General features: G+C 45.5%; 1 long non-coding RNA gene across 1 annotated transcript; it reads right to left on the reverse strand.

Annotated features, from left to right (window-relative positions):
- Positions 1-1,006: 1,006 nt before the first annotated feature.
- Positions 1,007-18,419, reverse strand: LOC139800407 (uncharacterized). The gene is made up of 3 exons (XR_011727740.1): positions 18,014-18,419; positions 11,070-11,488; positions 1,007-2,191 (listed from the first exon to the last, which is right to left on the reverse strand). It is a non-coding gene; the product is annotated as an uncharacterized lncRNA (long non-coding RNA).
- Positions 18,420-19,714: the final 1,295 nt, after the last annotated feature.

Genomic DNA, 19,714 nt, shown 5'->3' on the forward strand with positions numbered 1-19,714 from the left:
AGCCTGCCTGCTCAGGGAAGCAGTTGGAGGAAAAAACATTTTCTGCCATCCCAATGTTACTAATTTGGCTTCCATTTGATATTTCGAAGGGTTGTGCCAATGAGTCTGTACCACTGCAAGAAGATGGTTATGGCATTATTCAAGATAATTACAGGGTAACTGTTTACTTTAAGCTGTTCTTTGGTGCTTATAAAAGACATCCCAAGCAGAAGAGGGGTGTTGTATTATTTTTTTGTAGGCATATCAGTTCAGAAGGTTTGAATGCACATATTTGGTAGTGCAGAAAGGTGTAGGCCAGGATGAGACCAACATGAACTCCTCTGCCTCCCCAGAGTGCAGAAGCAGAGCTCAGCTCAGCCCCAACAGCCACAGACACCCAGAGATACTCAGAGAGCAGTGCCCCATCTACCCTCTGGTGTCCACTGACTGGCAATACTGGGGGTAAAGAGGGGGTTTTGATGCTAGACAAGAGTGGCTTCCTAGAAAAAGACAAAATATGCTGAGCTGTCTGCACTGAGGGGTTGTTTGCAGGAGTGTGGGTCTCTCTCTCTCTCCAGGGGTTGAAGCAATAAATCACTGGTTTGCTCAGATGCATTCCTTTCCCTGTGGGAGTACTGTTGCTAAGTCACACAATTATATCACCATGGAGTATCTATGATTTTTTTGTAGTTTGTTTGGGGTTTTTTTGTTCCCCAGCAGACCCTCTGGACACACAGGCTTCCTTAAGTTAAAACCTTAAATTTTCAGATGGATGTTTGCTTGATTTTGGTCATGGTCCTGCCTGAAGCTTGAATAGGCCATGAAAACACATCTGTATTGGGTCTGCAGATGGGTTATAACATTGGTCACCTCCATTGGAGCTGCTCTCTCTCTTTTTTGGGCTAGGAGGGAGGACTGACCTTTCCACAAGGCTGCCATCCCTCCTACATCTTCTGGCCCTTCATAGATCCAAAGGCAGGAAAGCAAAGCCTCAGCCATAAGGGACAGTTGTCAGGTTTGGATGGAGGTTTGCACAGAGCTCTGGGCAGCATGAAGGGGCTAAAAAAGGGTAAGAGATTTTGCTGTCCTTGCTGTGCACTTAGTGCTTGACTCATACCAAAATATTGCACTGAATCAGGTATTTACCCCAGTGCCACTTCTGGTAAGAAGACAACCAGGTCCTGATTGCAGCTGGGCTGTTAATGTGTTGATATCATACTTAAAGAGATTGAAGATAAGATATTACAGGTTTTAATAACACTTTACCTCTTTCTAGCAACCTTACATCAGTTCCTGATCATCATAGTACTCAACTGTAACAAAACAAAAAAAAAGTTAAAATCAGGTGCAAAATTAACCAACAGTCTCCTTCAGCACCTTAAGAAGTCTATTAGAAGGCAACTTGCAGAGTCTGCTTGCTTTCTGCTTTACAGAACACCACCTCTCTCACCCTTATGGCCAATTCTTTTGTTTCTGTGATAACACTGTTTTAAGCCCAGAGCCTAAAAATCTCCATGCCTGTTTAAGTGTCTCCCTGCAGGTATGAAGGCTTCAGATTATTTTCTTTTTATTTATTTAAATTCTGGTAGAGTATTTTCTTTGTAACTACTACTTCTACATGCATTAAAGCAGCTCTGAAGTTAAGCAGCAATTAGAGCAAATGCTAAGATCATCAGCCATTCAGGTCTATTGAAGCAGAAAACTATTTTTGAGGCAATCCAAGAACCACAGCCCACCCAGCCAACAACAACAACACACAACACACCTTCCTTGTGAAGACACAGGTTTTTGTGCAGTTAATGAGCAGCTGCATCTGACCCCTGAGCTCAGAAGAGCCCAAGAGCCAACTAACACAGCTGCAATGTAGATGTATTCTGGGAGCAAACTGCACTTCACTTTGCTTTCCCAAAAAAGAAGGGGGTGTTCAGTGTCTGACTGTACTGACAGCATGTACTGACAGCACACATGTGCAGAGAGATGCAAGGGGAACCTGCTTACAAACTGCAAACTGGAGCCAGTCCTGAAACTGTGACAAGATGGGTGTGAGCTGGGATCCAGGAGTACATGGCCTTCTTTTGCAGAACCAGCTGTCCTTACCCCACATAGCTTTGGGTGGGGTTTCCACTGAAAGGGAAGATCCTTTTTCTACTAAATACAGAAGACAGAGCAGATCCTTCACCAGGCTGCAGCTCTTGTAGTGCAGAATGCATTCCTGATTAGAAATAGCAAGAAATTTTCAAATTAATTTCACAGAATCACAGAATCATTCCGGTTGGATGAGACTTTAAGATCATGGTGTCCAACCGTTAACTCTGCTGAGTCTGGTGCAAAACCATGTCCCAGAGCACCACATCTACATCTCTTTTAAACAACCCCAGGGGTGGGGATTCAGCCACCTGTGCGGGCAACCTGTGCCAATATTTGATAACTGAAGAAGTGAAGAAATTTCTTCTAGTATCTAATCTAAACCTCCTCTGGTGCAACTTCAGGCCACTTTCTCTCATCCTATCACATGTTTCTTGGGAGAAGAGATCAACTCACACCTTGCTGTCACCTCTTTTCAGGTAGCTGTAGACAACAATATAGGCTCCCCTCAGCCTCCTCTTATTTACAGGTAAAAATGAGCTTAAAGAGATCTTTAAGAAGTCTTTTTTTTCTTCCTTGGTCCCCTAGAAATGTAATAAAAGAAAATCCCAGTTTAAATTTCTCGGGTGTTTCAATTCACTCTGATTCTCAACTAGATCACAGACTTCTAAGAACAGGGGCAGTTGCCTTATGTTCATCCCAGCTGAAAAAGCACCTTTCAGGCCACGCTGCCAACTGTAAGGGTTGTTAAGGAGAAATCTGATTGAACACAGCCCTTCTCCTGCTTGGCTGCTCTCAGCCTGTGCTCCTAAGCAATGCAATTGGGGTGTTTCTGTAACTCAGCCCCAAAGCAAAGGGGTGAAAGGAGAGGAGCTACCGGGTGGGAGCTCCACCAGCATGGCAGAGGCTGTGGCCATGGTGAAAGAAAGGAGGGTTGCTGGTATGAAAGCTGACCTTTAAGAATACTGCTGGCATCATAAATATGTCTGCAAACCTTCACAAGAAGCCTGTTGGGAAGGAGGAATGAGCAGGATGTATGCACACAGGAGGGACTGGGGCTGAGGCTAACATAGACACAACACTCCTAAACATACAGATTTAACCATATCTGCATTTCCTCAGCTTTTAAGCACCTGCCCTTAAATAATTCAAACCACATTATTTCAGCCTTACTGCTGTTTTAACATTTTAACTCTACCTCTATTTTAACATTCTTTTAATTAAGGAATATAAATGTAATAGAGTACAATATATTAACCTATTTATTTTTTTACCCAGGCCTCTGGGTTTGCTTCCTCCTGCCTCAGGCAGGCTCCTGCTGTGCTGCCTGGCACCTGCACACCAGCTCCTGAGGCTTCAGTCCTGCAGCCTGCTTCCACCCTCCTCTCTCCTGTTTAGTCAACATGGTTTTTTAAATGCTGTTTCTGTAGTGATTTTGACATTTTTTTCTGAAATGAAACTGTTACACAGAAAGAGAACTCATCAGTTTTAGTAACAGGTGAGATAAAAAGGATGGAGATCATAGAACAGCAAAATAATAAAAAAGACCAAAACCATCCTTAAAACAGAAGGGAGCAGTGTTGTATAGGGAAGAGATAAGTACCTTGTTCTATATATTCTTCATGTGTATAAATATGCATATGCATATATATATGTACATATACATATATATAATATAATACAATATATACATCTAAGAGATCTGCATCTTAAAACTCTCACGGGGGCATTAGAGGATCATTACACTTGTAGACTTTCTGTCTTCCCCAGTCCATTAACATCCCATCCCTACACCTCAAGCAAGATTTCCCTGGAGACTTCACCTTCTTTCATCACATCTGATATCTAATAAAGACATAAGAGAATTTAATAACAGACTGCACGGGGGAAACTTCTGTTCAAACACCCTAGGTTGCTGCTCATGTACAAGACATGCTGAAGGATAAAAGTGACCAGAAAACTGTGGGTGCTTAGTTTTGGAGGTCATGCTGTCGAAGCCACTGATTTCACCCCAGCCAGCCCAGACTTTCAGTGTAACAAGGCCCAAAAAGCTTTTCCAGCCTTTTCAGCTTAATGTTTGAATTCAGTTCTCCATCACCCGACTCAACATATTGACACAACTTTTTGGAGGGAAAATATCAGTTCTGAAGGATCCTGAGACAACACAACAAGTGAAGGACACTAAAATGCTCAAAGTGAACTTGCACCCATTTCAATCACACTTGCCAAATTTAGCAGAATATTCATGGGTTTCTTCAAAAATATCCCATCTTGCTTGAGAAACGACCCTCAAAAGGTACCTGGTTGGACTCCTACTGGAACAAGCACGTGTATGAAGAGCGCAGTGGTTTAATGGCCTTTCTCTCCCACCCTGATATACTTTTTTTATGAGGAGGTGAGAGAGCATTTTCACAGCAGAGGCCTCATATATAATTGTCTGAAATGGGAAAGGAAGGCTGCAAAAATATCATGTCACTTCTAAAAACTGTGGTAAGCTAAATAAAGCATACTGACCTGATGGCTGGGCCCTAAGAGTCTTGTGTGGCTTGTTCATGCAGTGCCTGCCAGGTCCTTTAGCATTCAACTTGAGTTCATCTTTTACAAATCTGTGTTCACATATTCATTTTTCAGAGATGTACTGGAACATTTTCTATAAATGCTTTTATTGATGGTGATGGATGATCGACTTCACTGCAAATTGTTCATGATTTTTCTCAGCTGTCTGTTTAAAAAGAGAAGGGAATAAAACATGTATAGACAAATGCTGGGTTACAAATATATTATATATATACTATGAGATAAATGAGAAAGGGAAAATGTCTATTTGCTGAGAACTGAGCCAGGTACCTGAGGGTAATGTCAACTGTGTCCTTTAGGGTGCAGCCCCCAGTTTTGGCAGTAGTTTGCTGAGGAGGACATATATTCAAGATATTGCTGGTAGTTGCAGTAATAAGTAGAGAACTCAGGACCTCTTCCTCACTAAATCTGTGAATTCAGTTTTACTACACTAAAAAAATGTCAACATTTTCTTTTCAACTGTTTAATTGCCAGATTTCTTACATGCTTCATCAGATTCATTCCAAAATGTAGTAGGGATGGAATTCTTTTTCGAGCTGTTTTCTTCCAGCCACATTACTGTACTTCTCTTGTTCCTGCACAATCTCGTTGCTTCCCTCATTCTGGACTTCCCACCCTTGCTGTCCTCATTCTGCCACTGGAGAGCCATCCTCATGGGACCTCATGGATCCATCCTCATGGACCTGCTGCATCATCTGCTTCTGCTTCACCAATTCTGCAGCTCCAGAAAGTCCTCACCATTTTGCTGCTGGAACATTGAGCCATAGGGAAGAAGAGGTTTGCAAAGTCCAGAAATAATCTTAGGGAGAAGAAAGGAAATGCTGAGTGTTGGCTACTTGGCAAAGGCTGCTTGTTTGCTGCCACTGTGGAAAATGCCTGGAAGGCATCATTAACTCATTGCTCATTGCTATGGGCTGGCTTGTGTCCACACTGCTAAGGACCAGCACTCTCTGAAGGGCACTGGTTACCTTCATGCCATGCAGCACTTGTCCTCTGTCACCTCTGAGCTCCCTGCCCAGGCCCACCAACCCTGGGACAGTAATTACTTTATTTTATATTTTTTTAAGTTTGAAATCCTCCAAACGATGAAAGGACCGGGTGGCAGCCTGCCAGCACGAGGTCTTTGCAGCAGGATGTGAAGGCATTTTGGGTTCTGCAGCAAAGCATGGAGATTGGTGGTCATGAGGTCTCCTGGGATTGCCAGAGGACTGTCAAGGATAGGGTCTGGTCCACCTCATGACATGTTCTTCTGCCTAGGCAACCAGACAAAGCAGTGTCAGTCGTGTCAAGGTTTTTCCTCGGGAGAAACCAGTTGGTTTGCTCTGGAGCAGAGACAGGAGAGAGCTCATATGCATGCAGTGGAGACAGCAGGTGAGCAGAGCCCGGGGGGAACAGAGACAGCCAAATTGACTGCAGATGAAAGGTGCTTTCACGCCCCCATTGTAGTCTCACCAAGTGGGATCCTAAGCACAGAACAAGCAAAAAGATTTTCCTCATTGTCACTTGCAGGATGGGAAGGGCTGGTCCCCACTGCTTGCCCCCCACAGTCACAGCCATCATTCTGGAGCTGTCTCTGGCACCAGGCTTTTCAACCACTGTGAATTCCTAGAGCTTTGCCAGATGAGAGTAATCTTCATGCCTTGCTGCTGCAATTTTTAAAAGTTAATGTGAATTACCAGCAGTTTATCTATTTCAATTGCCCTAGCATTTGATTTTGGGCCTGTATAGGGGTTTGGGCTCAGCTTTAACTTTAAGATGCAAGATATATAAACCCCAGTTAATTAGGACACAAGTGACTAATTTCAATAGCTCCTCCATCCCATTTGCAGATCATGTTTTCAATAACACAGCTCTGGCTGAAAAGCAATATGAGACAACATTATTCTCTATCATACATAACCTATTTACAGCAATACATGAAAATGCTTATTTTAAAATATAAATGTAATTAGAAAGGTATAATTAGAGATAAGACTGGGCCTCTTTGAGCCACCTCAAATTATAGCTTCAAATCATAACAATAAAACAGGATCAAATTAGTGACCTTGATTAATTTCATTATGGAGCAGAGGGAATGCCACTCAGCATGGGATAAGTTTACACTGCCTGACCTCATTTCATCTGTCTTCTTGCCCTGCAACACAGGAGCACCCGATAGCACATCAGGTGAGCCATTCCTCCCAAAGAGGTTGCTAAGCAATCAGCTGTGGGGTTATGAATGTTGAGTGCTTAATATACAGTACAGGGGAGCAGAGATTAGCCTTGCTTTGGTTTGTTCTGTTTTCTTTGCAGGTATTAAGGGAACTACGATGGCTCAACTGAACTGCACTGAAATAGTTTGGAATCAGAAATTAACCCAGATTTAAAGCAGTCCTCAGGCCTCAGCAGTATTTGTGTACAGACTGAACTGATTTATTGGGCTTGCTATGTGCTGAGTTGCAATATCTTGCTATATTAGCAATTTAACAGGAGGAACATTTGATTTGTCATTACTAATAGGGATGTAACTAAATTAGTCTCCCACATACTTTATGCTGATGAGGTCATGCTTAGATTTCCCTTTGTAGATCTACATTCTCACTAGCTTTAATCACAGCTAAGAAACATATCACATGAGTAACACTATTATGAAATGCTGAAGTATTTTCAGAGGGGTTTAGAAACCCAAGAAATTAATGGAAGTCAAAATCAAAGATAAGCTTTAATATTCAGCCCTATGTTGTACATTTGATTAAATATTAATTCACAGCAATGTGTTGGGTACTTATAACCAAGCTCTCTTGACCCATTTGAAATGCATGGTCACGTATATAAACCTGGCATTTGAAAAAGGACAAGTCAACACTGTAGATCCCACTTAAATCTTTCCTTGTTTAATTAGTGGCTTTTAAGTTGTTGACTTGATCACAGTTGTGGAGTTAGGAAAACATTGCTGTAAGATAGATATGCTTGTGTTGAAAAATGCAGAGTCTCTCTGCAACACTTATTTATTTTTATTATTTTTTTAGCAAAGCAACAAAAGATGAAATGATGGCCAACAAATTCTGGATTATTCAAAGAATTTGACTTTTATTATCAGCAGCAGAACTGTCTCGCAGATGGGAACACTGGGAATTGAGCTGCTTTCTTGTTAATATGAGGAAAAAGGAGCAAGCCACCAGACAGAGAATCTTCATTAACTAGTTACTGGGATACAGTGTAGGAAAAGAAGCAGGAGGCTCACAGTGCAAGCTGGGAAGCTGAAACATCCCAACTACAGCAACTCACCACAGCATTTGTCTTCATCAGAGCAGATGGGACAAAAGGACACAGGCTAGCAGAGTGATGCCTCTGCTTTTGCCCTGCAGCCTCTCAGATGGTGCATTACATCCTTGACCATGGCCAATACATCCACAAGTAGCAGTGAATGATTTGCCACTGTCAGCCCCTCCTCTGGCCATCAAATACAGTCAGCACTGGGATAGATGGAGCCACCTTTTCCCCATCCACAGCCATTGCTCAGTTCCAACATCTGGAACTGAAATTTCTTGAAGATTTTTGCTTGTGTGAAACTGTGAATAGCATTTCATTTGGTATCAATGCTTTGATCTCCCCACTTAAATATTGCATTAATTCAGAGCTCCCCTGGGTGGATGAGTTCACAGTATTAGTTAACCTCTTCTGCCAGAAGTCTCAAATATGATGTAGAAATAAAACAGAAACAAAAACTCATCCTTAATTAAAAGTTTAAGTAAAAGGGATTTCTCTCCTTAGACTAACCAGAATTCAGACACCAGTTCTTTGTACTGCTTTTTCACTGCATTAAAGCAATATTCCAAATTCAGAACGATCAGCCAACAAATTTCCTTTCTGGTGAGAAAACAGGACAGTTTTCTGAGTACCATAAAGGACCTGTGAGCAATGAGCTATCTAGATCCTTAAAACATTTCAATTTTGATCCTTCTTTTGAGAACAGAAAGAGCTGCCAATTTTGGGAGCACACAAATTTCATTAGTGCTGTCAGCATGTAAATGGTTTATTACTATTCTAAACTCCTTTAAGAAGCCCTTCAAAGCATTATTGATCTGATCCACAAAGGGATCAAGCTCAAATTTTGCAAAGAGCCTCTCAGCTGCTACCTTTCTGACTTCCTCCCAGGAACAAGCTTGTGGTTGCACAATCACCCAAATCCTGGCAGTGATCAGAGTTGGCTGGAGCCTGAGCTTTCCACCTCTTCCCAGTAGCTGTCAGATATGCCCCAAGCACAAAAGGGTGATTTGACCACCCAGTGCCAGAAGAAGGCTTCTTGCTGCTGATGGTGGTCACTTTTATATAGTACTTAAGTTCTATATGTTTGGGGTTTTTTAAATCTAATTAAATCTAATTTTAATGATATATTTCCAGATTCCTCTCTGGAAATAGTCAACTGAATGCACTAATCACTAAGGCTTGGTTTTATGCTCATCATTCTGCCCCTATCGTTCTTGCCAGCCTGGTTTTGGGCAGGACTAATGTTGCTGAGAAGGCTGCAGGGTGAATCCTGCAATCCTCCAACCCTGTCCATGGGCTGACAGAGACCAGAGCCCACATCTTCTGGTTTGGGATGAGTCTTGAAGTTCTTGGACCATTGTATGAAAGCAGGGAACATCACCACTACCCCATACAGCATCATTCGACCAGCATGCTGCTAAAGTGAACTGAATCCCAAGTTAAAATTCCACTATCGATGTCTCCTTATCATCTCAAGGGAAAATGAAACCCCTCTTTTGAGTGGACAGGGCTGCCACCTGGAGGCTCCCCAGTTTTCCTACATAGTGGAGAGAAGGAAGTGCTGGTGCTGTGGGCTCCAGAGATGTCTGACAGGTCAGGTAGGGCATTTATGCAGCCAGGTTGTGCACCCCAGAGAAGGCAATTTTAGCCTCTCAGTTAAGCAGAGGCTCTGTGCTAGAGGCCTCCCTGGGGTTAAGGATTTAATCGGGGAATACGGTGCTCACTTGCTTCCAAACACAGCCAAAGTACTCTCAGGGGTTTTCTTTCAAAGACCCAGGTCCAGGCAGGACCTTAACTCCTTCCTCCCCACTGACGCACCACTGTTAAATAAACAAGGACCTGAAGTGCTTCCATCTTCCCCAGACACCACAGGCACCTCTCAAACCTCCTCATCCTTAGCTGACTTCCCTCTGGTCAGTACCAGGCACTGGTTGCTTTTCCAGCATGAGTCTTGCAGAAGTCAGCATTACCCCAGCTGCCCTGAGGACCAGCAATGAGCACAGCAGAGTTGTGACAGGGCTTGGGGCAGGGTGGTTCTGCATCAGAGCCCACACCAGGCAACCTCAGGTGGTTCCAGCAAGAGGAAGCAGCCTCAGAAATGCTCAGCTGCTGCTGTAGATTTCTTGAGAAGTCAGTAGTGAGGCAGAAACAAAAGAAACAAACAACTACACAGAAATTTGCCCCATCAGCATACAGCTGCTGTCAGCCCACCACCTCTCTCCTGCCCAGGCTCTTTTTCTTTTTTTTTCCCCACGATATTCTGTGCAGTGAAGGAGCAGAGCAAGGAGGTGGAGGGGAGTTGTGGGGAGGCTTGCTGCTCCTGCCACCTCACCTGGTCTGGTGGCCAGGGTGCTGTTGTCACCTCTGTGACCACAGCTCTGTCCTTGTCCTCTTGTGATACCTGGAAGTAAGAAGATGGACAAGGAAAGGAGGGAGCCTCCCAAGAGAAACAGGAGGTCTGTAACAGGAACCTGAAACCCTTCAGAAGTTCACACACCACCAGAAAGTCACCATCAGCCTCTGCTGTTCAGAAGGTACTGTGGGAAGTTGCACCAAACAGCTGCCTCTAGCAAAGGGCTGTTCCCACAGAAACATGGCTCCAAGAGTTTTTCTTTCCTAAATAACTGATGTGGGAAAAAGTCAAGCATGACTGTGGGATCCCCAGGATCCATGGAAACACCACTGTTTTGGCACACATTTCTGTTTCATGTGCAACATGGGGAAGACAGACCCTGAGACCTTCACACCCTTTGGACTATGCCTTACTCCACAGGTGACATTTTGGGCATCCATAATGAGATGTTCCAAATGAGCTCAGGTGCTGCAAGCTACCACCTGGCAAACAAATGAGCAGTTGCATCTTTGTTTGCCAAAAAAAACAAATTTATTCTCCCACCCCCAAAATCCTGTAAGAGTAAAAAGTTCCCTTCAGACTTCACAGTTAGCATGACCCAACAGAAGAGAGGCTGCTTCAACTCATCTCCTCCTAGCCTGGCTGTAGGCTGACCTCCTAGCAGGAGGCCTTGGGTAGACCATCATGGTACCAGCAAAATCAGAGATAAAAAGATCCAAACCTACCTAATTTTCATTTTTAAAATCAGCCATCTAGTAAATTCACTAAACTAGTTATGAGACTCAAGTCTGATTGTTTTACTTGCCTTACTTAGAGCAAATCTTACCTTTCATCTCCCCTTGCTCTTTGTTTTCTGTTGGCTCTGGTTTCACCAACAATGGAACATTTTCTCTCCCTGGGTGGCTTTCCTTAGTTTGCCAAGGCTTCTGCTTCTTGTGCTCTGTGCTTGTGTGCTAAAAAAATTCACGTGGTGATACAGAGCTGAACTCAAACCAAACAATGTTATGGGGTGGCTGATGGCACCAAATACAAGTCTTCATTTGAACTGTCACCACTGCATCTCTTCCCACAGAAGTAAAGAACTTCTCAGCCCAAACGTTTTCTTGAGCTGGGTCAGAGCAGGGGTCAGTCTGATCTCCTTATTAAACAGCAGAACTTCAGCTGAAGCAGTGGATGTCAAATCACAAAGTCAAACCAGATAACAGACTTGGTCTTGGCTCAAGGTGACAAGCATCTCTCCATCCCCTGGAAATGAAAGGTAGAACTGTATTGCACCACAGAGCATTAAAGAGCACACAAAAACCTCCTTTCCAGCTGGTACTTCCCTAATCTCTTAATACATTCCTACATGCACGGTTCTGCTGAGCAATAATTTTACACACAGCCTTTAAGACACAGCTCTTCCCATCTGTCCCAGGGTTTATGCAGCATTTCCATAGCTTGTGCTAACAGTAGAGCTCTCATTCACACACCTCTGTGCAACAGTGGTCCTTCTCACACCAAGCTGCATCTCTACATCAGACAGCAGAATAAACCACTGCCAGCAGGATTTTACGACCTTGTGCTCACAGACAATGTGCAAACCCCATTTTGTCCAGTTTGTTTGAAAATATTTAGTGCCTTTTAAAATTTTGCATTATTACTTTATGTAATTTCTGTCTCACTCTTCACAAATCAGCTCCAGCATCTCAGCAGCGTGGGTTCCTCTCCCATCACTGGTGAGCAGACAGGGTGTTGGTGCTAATGCTAAAGGAGAGGCAGTTTTACCTTCCCTTTCCACCTGTCCTGAAGACAGGAGATTATGGACGCACAGAAACACAAAGGGGATGCAACACAGCCAGCACACAAGGGTTTGAAAAGTAATTCTCGAAAGGACCTTTATTCTGAAATATGTTTACTGAGTCATTCTTTTAAAGGGAGCAAAGATTTCCCATCCCTTGAGAGTTTTCATTCAGCACAGGCTGGCAGCAGTCCTCCCAGGGGAAATCAGAACACAAATGACAAAATAAATCACATTTCTCTACTCAAAAGATAAGAAAGTTATCCTTGATCTCATCCATGTGTTAAAGGTGGGGACTCAGCCTGGACATAGCTGTGCATTCAGTGGACAATGGCACCATTGAACTTGGCTGATCTGGAGGTTCAGTCATTTCTCAGCAAAGTCAGTCACTGTCACAAAATACAACAAAACAAGAGAGTAAAAGAAAAGCTGTCATTTTATCCCTGCGTCAGGTTAAGGGATGGGCAATGTAACACTCTCAAAACAGCCCCCTTGGGTTTTGTCACACATGGCTTTTTCCAAGAGACAGTCTTTGCTCTCCCAGGGAACTGTGAGGGTCCCTGGGGCCACATCAGGACTCTGCTGTGAGATGCAAACCCTGTTGCTAGGCAGAAATGCTGGCTGGAGCTGTGGTCTGAACAGGCATTTTCCCCTCACTTTTAGCTTACCCACATCCACAGGTGTTAGGAAAACTGGGGTGACACTGTCTCCCAGGGGATGCTGCCAGCTTAGGCTGTATTTATTGCTCTGGCTGTGGAGCCAGGACCCTGTTGTGGTGTCCTGGCAGAGGGTGGGAAGCTGCCCCAGGTTTTGATGGGCAGGGGGAGGAGAGGATGTTCTACCAGATGTGAGCTGGAGATTTGCCAGAGGAAAGGCAGCTGCACTGGCCTTCACAGACTTTTCTCTTTTTGAATAACACATCAAGATTTTTTTTTTCAACTCTGTCCCCATTTTAAAGAGAGGTCCCGGTGTAATTTCCACGCTAATCAGATGAAAGCTTGCAAAATACATTTCCTTCAAGATGTAGGGGCATGTATTAAGTTAACTCTGGGTGACCTGTGACTCTGTCAGTGACACACACCACTTAAATCCATGCAAATTAAATCCTTGTCCACACCACAGGCAAATTATTTGCTTTTCCCATGCTGCTTGCATGGAGCTGGAAATGTTTGACGAGTGAAGTCTTAGTGATGCATTTCAGCAATAATTCATAGGCTATACATAATTTAGGACCTTGCTGCAGTCCCCCCTGTAAAACAGTGTGAACACACAGGGCCAGACAGCAGCTTTAAGGAGGCTCCAGGCATAATCCACAATAAGAAGAAACTTGATCCATCTCCAATTTGCACCTGCCAGATCATGAAGAGAGCTAATTGGATTAAAATATTGTAATTATCATTTCATTTACGTGCAGTAAAACCTTAGGGAAACATTTTAAATGGCAGAAAAATTGAGGATGGAGACTCTGAAGTCTGCTTCTTAAAAGCCCAATGCTTCCTCCCTCCTCCATTGCCTAAGACTGGAATTTTATTCCTAGGAAAAGGTGAGCTCAATTAGCAATGTACGTGTAGCTGGCACAGAACGCAGCCCCCAGAACACTGCTTGGTTTGATCATAGTCACATTTATGAAGGCTGCTTGGATGTCTTTGATATCATCAGGCCATGGTGATTGTGCCAAACACTCCCTGTTGCCCCTACCCTGGCAAAATTAGCCTTAAAACACCAATAAAAGACTTGACCCTGGAGTCCAGTAGAAAGCCAGTAACAGGTGACTGTGAGTCCAGAAGAGGAGTGAAAAGAGCCTTTCTTGGACTATAGTAGCAGCCCCCATTTTTTCTCCACAGCAAGACAGTCCTGTGCTCTGGGAACAAGAAGCTGCCCCTGGATGCCCCAAGGAGAGTTTAACCAGGAGCAGCAGCTGGGCCTCCAGACCTACCTCACAAGTTGGACAAGTGTCATCAAACAGGGCTGGAAAACCACCTGCCTCCCAGCACATCTCCCAGGGGGGCATCCACCAGGGCCATGGCACCCAGCACTGCTGTGACTCTGAAATGGTGGGGAGCAGGGATGATGTGTGGCATCTGTGCCGATGGCTGCCACCAAAGAGCAGGGAAACACACACACACAGTGCCATGCAATCAGTTTCCAAGACTAAATAAGTAGAATAAAAGAAAGGCGAAAAATAACCCAAGCCCATGTCTCTTCACACCTAGTGGGAGCTCCTTTGGGGAGGTAACTTTGTGCAGGGCAGCAGATCTGCTTGGCAGATTTAGGAGCCAGACCTAGGCACCAGTTGAATACCTCATCCTGGATCAGGTATGAAGCCACTCCTGTCATCTGGGTGCTCAATAACAAATTCTGTGTCAGAAGATGTCTAATTAACTCCTGTATTTCTTGTGTGACACTGATTCAGGAATAAGCAGTCACAGCCATGCTGAGAAATCACAAGAAATCACATAAAATGTTGCAATGCTCTTGTTTTCACAATAGCCTTAGGGTCTGCTCTGGTCTCCTGTGAAGCTGACATGGAGCTAATGATCAAAACCAACTTCAAGCCTCACTGAATGGCCAGGCCTAAGTATGTAGAAATTTCATGTGGTCTTCAGGAGCAGAAAGGTAGCAACAGGAAAACAAACATTACCCTCATAAGGGTAAAAAAAAATAAAAATGGAAGGAAGCTCCATTTTAAGGAGTCCCTTGAGGACAGGAGGCTTTGGAAAGTCTAGTTTGTAATTCAGGCTCAGTTCATGTGAATAATGAAGCACAGGAGCACACAAGGACAGCTTTGGTAGCTGCCTCAGCACCTTGCATGACTGTTGGCAGCCTGGAGCCTGCTGCTGACACACTTACCTGATCTCAAGGTTACAGCTTCGTTTTTGGAGCAGCCAACTCAATACACAATACATGGATCTGATTTTCAAAGGGCAAACACTCCACCCAGTCTGGAAACTGGAGACTTAGTAAGACATGTTCCATCAGACAGGCAGAAATCAATGCCTGTTTGGTCATTAGCCATTCTGGAAACCTCCACCTTGATGAGTCAGCCAAGGCGCCTGGCGTACCTGGCAAGCTGGAAAGGAATCCAGTTTTGGGATTATTTTTCTTTCCACCACCCCACAGTTTCCAACCTGAGGTAGACAGCCTTGCTGGGAAACTGCCTGGCAGGGAACATGAAGTGAAACCCTTTTCTCACCATATCTCAGCTACCATGTCTGAAGAATAATTAGCTGATGAGTTCCCTCTCTCCAAAAAAAAGCAGCAACCAAGCAAAGCTCAACAAGCCAAATAAGTGATGATTTTCTGTTAAATGCACAAGACCAAGAGAAAAGAAAAAAATTCAAAAAGTGGAATTTACTGTCATTCATTTTTTGCTGAGATATCTCTGTGAAAGGCAGCACCAAGGACAGTTGCAAAGAAACACACCAAACACAGTTGGTTCAGAAACAGCATTGCCATTCACACAGTTCCTCCAAGCTGTAAGTCAGCCATGGCCAGAACAACCTCAGCTGACTGCCCACTGTCTAATTCCCTTATCTTAGGCTGGACACTACACAGGAACTTCACCCTTCCCAGGTTTAAACCACCAACACACTTCTGTATGCAGTCAGTGCATCCTCCCCAGTGCTGGAGCATCCACACATCAGCAACAATTTTACTCCTCCACTCATCAGGCTTTTTCCATGTCCTACTTACACTACAAATGTGCTTTTGGTCTTGCAGGTCTCCACACTTGAACAGTGTTAATATAAACCAGACTTTGCTACAAAGGCAAAGCAGATTAATGGAAATAAAACTTTCAATGTTCAGCTATGGTGTGCATGCTAACAGTGATTGGTAACCATTGCATCTCTGTGAACCAAGTGATCTGACCTTGGTGCTGTGGTGAGGAGAGCAGCCATCAGCACAACTCCTGCCTTAGGTTCCTTGAGACACCATAGCAAGCATTCATTTCCAGAGAACAGGAGCTTCTGATTATCTAAGCAGAGCTGAGCACTAAAGCATAGGAGTAAGGTGACAAAACCCTGAAAGGCAGGGGAGCTCAAAGCTATCCCTGCTTGGCTCAGCAGCACTAGGTTGGACAGTCCAGTGGCAGAACTGGCTGAGAACCATGATACAGCTGACTGTCCCTTTGTTTTAATGACTCATAGCACGTATCTGGAAATGAGACTCTCCCACCTTTTCTCCTTGGCAGCTATTAGGGAGACCCCCAAGAGACTGATTCTCCAGAGAGGTGTATGGTCACCCATGAAATGTGCCTTCCTCTTGTATGGGATAGGGAAAGGCTTGCAGCTGGGATATGAAAAGGATATTCTTTAACACAGGAAGGAAAACATGACAGGGAGAAAAGCCTTCTCTCAGCCTCCTCCTAGAGTTATGCCCAGGTCCAAGCTGCAGCAGACTTGCTATTTCACAGTGAGAGACCAGCAGGAGGATGCAAAGGTCTGATCATAGGGACACAGATGGCCAACCATGGTCCTCTGTGTCTCAGAAAAGACTAAGACATGATAAGAGAGTCGCTGTCTGCCACCCTGCAGAGGAATTTTGCTCGTGGGGTGAACTGTCTGCCTGAGTGCTGCAGAACAGATCACTCAAGGTTAAATTGGATTAAACTGTTACAGCTCCACTTTCCCACGTGTGGTTTAAATTTAAATGCTATAAATTTCATGGTGAGTTATTAAAACCTTCTTGGCAAGGAGAACTCATCCCTGAAAGAAAAAAATTTCCTCCAAGTTTGCAAACCCATAGGGAGGCCTTAAGTCAAGTTAACGGTGAAATTTCCAAGTGGAGGGGAAGGAAGAGTTGAAGTGTTTAATCAGCAGTGTGTAGGAGCAGGAGCTCTGTGGAGCTCCTGGCTCCATTCTGCCATGTCAGCTGCCCACCAGGTTTTCATGGTCAGCACATTGGTCCCACGTGCCATGCCCAGCAGCACAGACTCTTCTGAAGCAGAAGTCAAGCACCACGCCGTATGGTGCATTTGGAGACAGCAGGACATTCTGGGCTGGATGTGTGGAAAATTTTGTAATTAGCTGTTGCATAAATTAACAAGCAAGCAGTATGGAAGGCCTTGAAATGTCATTCTTCCAAGAAGTCCCATCCTTACAGTTTCCCCTGGTATCACCCAGCCACATGGTGATCACTACATGGGTTGGGTGCAAAATGTCACACTGAGTTTCAGTAGAAGCCATGCAAAGGTGATCGTAAGCATCACACAGAGGGATGGCCAGTTCTGCACGGCTACTGTTCCTCACCAAGCCAGGGAAGTCCTCTAAGGGGAAAGTCTTTCCTTATTGCTCCCTGAGCCTACCAACAAAAGCCATAAGGCAGACCACCAGCAAATGCAGTAAAAGAAAAACAATCAGAGAACTATAAGGAAAAAGGCCAAGACCAAACATTTGTGGCAGGGCAGCAGAAAGCAGAGGCTTCTCCTTCCCTCCACCCCAAGGGAGAACATTAAACACCAGCCTTGGCAAAAAAGAGCTCAGCAGACACTCACTTGTTCTGTGTTCACCAGGCTCAACATGAAGCCTCAGAGGCCTGAACTGCAAAACGTTCAGAGCTGGTTTCTGTTCTCAGCTGTCAGGGCTCAGCAGGAGCAGCACCGGCCTGGCTGTCCTGCTCTGCACACATCCAAATCCTGACTCCTACACCCGGCTGTCAGAGCAGATGTTCACAAGCTGCTCAGGTCTTCTTGGTAGCTGAGTGTTTTTTCCAGCCCAAAGCCTCCAGGTTGTCCCCACATCAGCCCAGGTGGGCACTACCCACTTCTGTGAGAAGATGAAGTGCAAAGCCCCCTGCCTGCCCCTGTCCAAGCCCGGAGATGAGGCAGCTCCTGGTGCCAGACCCTGGAGACTGAAGAGCCACAACTTCAAGCTCGGAGTCTGGGCTGAACAACCTCAAAGACCCAATTCAACACTTTTGGGACTGGGAAGACACTAAGACACCCATCTTCTCCAGTTGTAATTCCGTAGGGATTTGGAGGCCAGTCTTACTGGACTCCTTCATGCATCTCCCATCAAACACCTCAGCCAGTGCAGGGGACACGGTGCTGGGCCCCAGGCCGATGGAGGGGCCCCTGCCATGGCTGGGTGGGTTCGGAGGTGCTGGCTGGGCCCAGTCGAGGCCCAGTTCTTGGAGCCGGGCACTGGCATATGGCAGCTGTGGGTATTTATGGGACATCTGCCCAGCCACCGCCTCTGGATTCGCCTATCAGGAAAAGAGGTTGTGCGGGGGGGAGTTGTTCTGTTGTTTTCTAAGAGCGGAGGTTAATTGGGCTGTACCTACAGCCCAAGCTACAGTACTTCGGAACCGTTTTCACCCTCGCCTGCCGCCCCGGCTGCGCAGCTCTAGCAGCCAGGCCGCTCCTCCCGCCCCAGCACCGGCACCGACACTGCTCCCGGCGGCCGCACGGTGTCACACGAGACCGGACCTGACCGCTGCTGCTGCCCGGGGCTGCTGCTGCCTCCCTGCTGCTGCTGCCTGCCCGGGGCTGCCCTCCCGCTGCCCCCAGGGACTGAGCAGCCATCGCCGGGACTGACAGACCCGGGGCGGGTAGCGGGGCGATGTGGAGGTGACAGCAGGGGCTGAGCAGAGGGTACAAGCGCCCAGCAGCGTTTTATCCCAAAAGGATTTTACTAATTAAAACCTGAATTGCAGCTTTTATCCCCTCCCCACAACGAGCTCGGGAGCTTCGTGCTGCACCTCATTGCCTCTGATGGGTTCAAGGGCAGTGAAACTCGCATGGGGGTTCCCTGATGAGCAAGAGAAGCCTGGCCGAGCTGGGGCTTCCTGCGGGGGCATCATGCGGGGAGCAGAGAGGCCTCCCAGGTCACCTTTTTGTCACCTCCCAAACCCTGCAAGCACAGAGTGCAGGCAGCCACACTAGGGACTAGGGGATGGTGTGATCCTTGTTAATGTGGGAGAGGTTTCAGGACTAAATTAGTGGAATTTGACCCAAATGTTGTGCTTAATGTTGGCATAGGGAGGCTTCAATGCTCCTGCAGAGAAGGGAAGGAGTTGGTACTTACCCCACTATGAACTCAGCTTCCACACAGCTCAAGCACTTGACCTAAAAGTATAATTGAGTCCACACAGCCAAGCCCTGGTGTAGTGACTGCAGATAAAGCAGGCTTGTTTGTGAGAGCACTACTGGGCCATTAAGGGAAGGAGAAATTATGACTTGGCAAGAAGACTTGGAGAGAATTTTAAATATGAAATGTTTGTTTTGTTTTGTTGGAAGATGACTCAGGGATGCCAGGCCTTAAAAATAGTCAAGGGCCCCAATACAGAAATTACAAAAGGAAAAGCCTGGTAGCTGTGATGCAAGAGCAGTGATGCTCCAGAACAGGGGGCAGAGGGCTATTGGTGGAGGTGGGAAGAAGGGGAATGTTTTAGCTCATGGCAGACTTGGACTTGTGAAGATCTTGAGAGCAGTGTGGAGCAGTCACACACCCAAAAACACCTGAGGACAGCAAGGAGCCACAGTGGGAGGCACAAGACCACAGCAGTAATACACACAGCAGCACAGACACCCACTCCTGTGGGTACAAGGCCACCAGAAGCCAGCAGCTCTGGTGCCCAGGCATCCTCAAGAGGAGCCAGTGCTGACACAGGCACCTCTCCTGCTGTCAACGAGTGTAGGAAATATTTAGCATGGATTAAGACATTTAGCATGCTTAAGCCATTTTATGAAT

This window comes from Heliangelus exortis, chromosome 10 (assembly GCF_036169615.1).
Source record: "Heliangelus exortis chromosome 10, bHelExo1.hap1, whole genome shotgun sequence".
In the NCBI taxonomy this organism is placed as follows: domain Eukaryota; kingdom Metazoa; phylum Chordata; class Aves; order Apodiformes; family Trochilidae; genus Heliangelus; species Heliangelus exortis.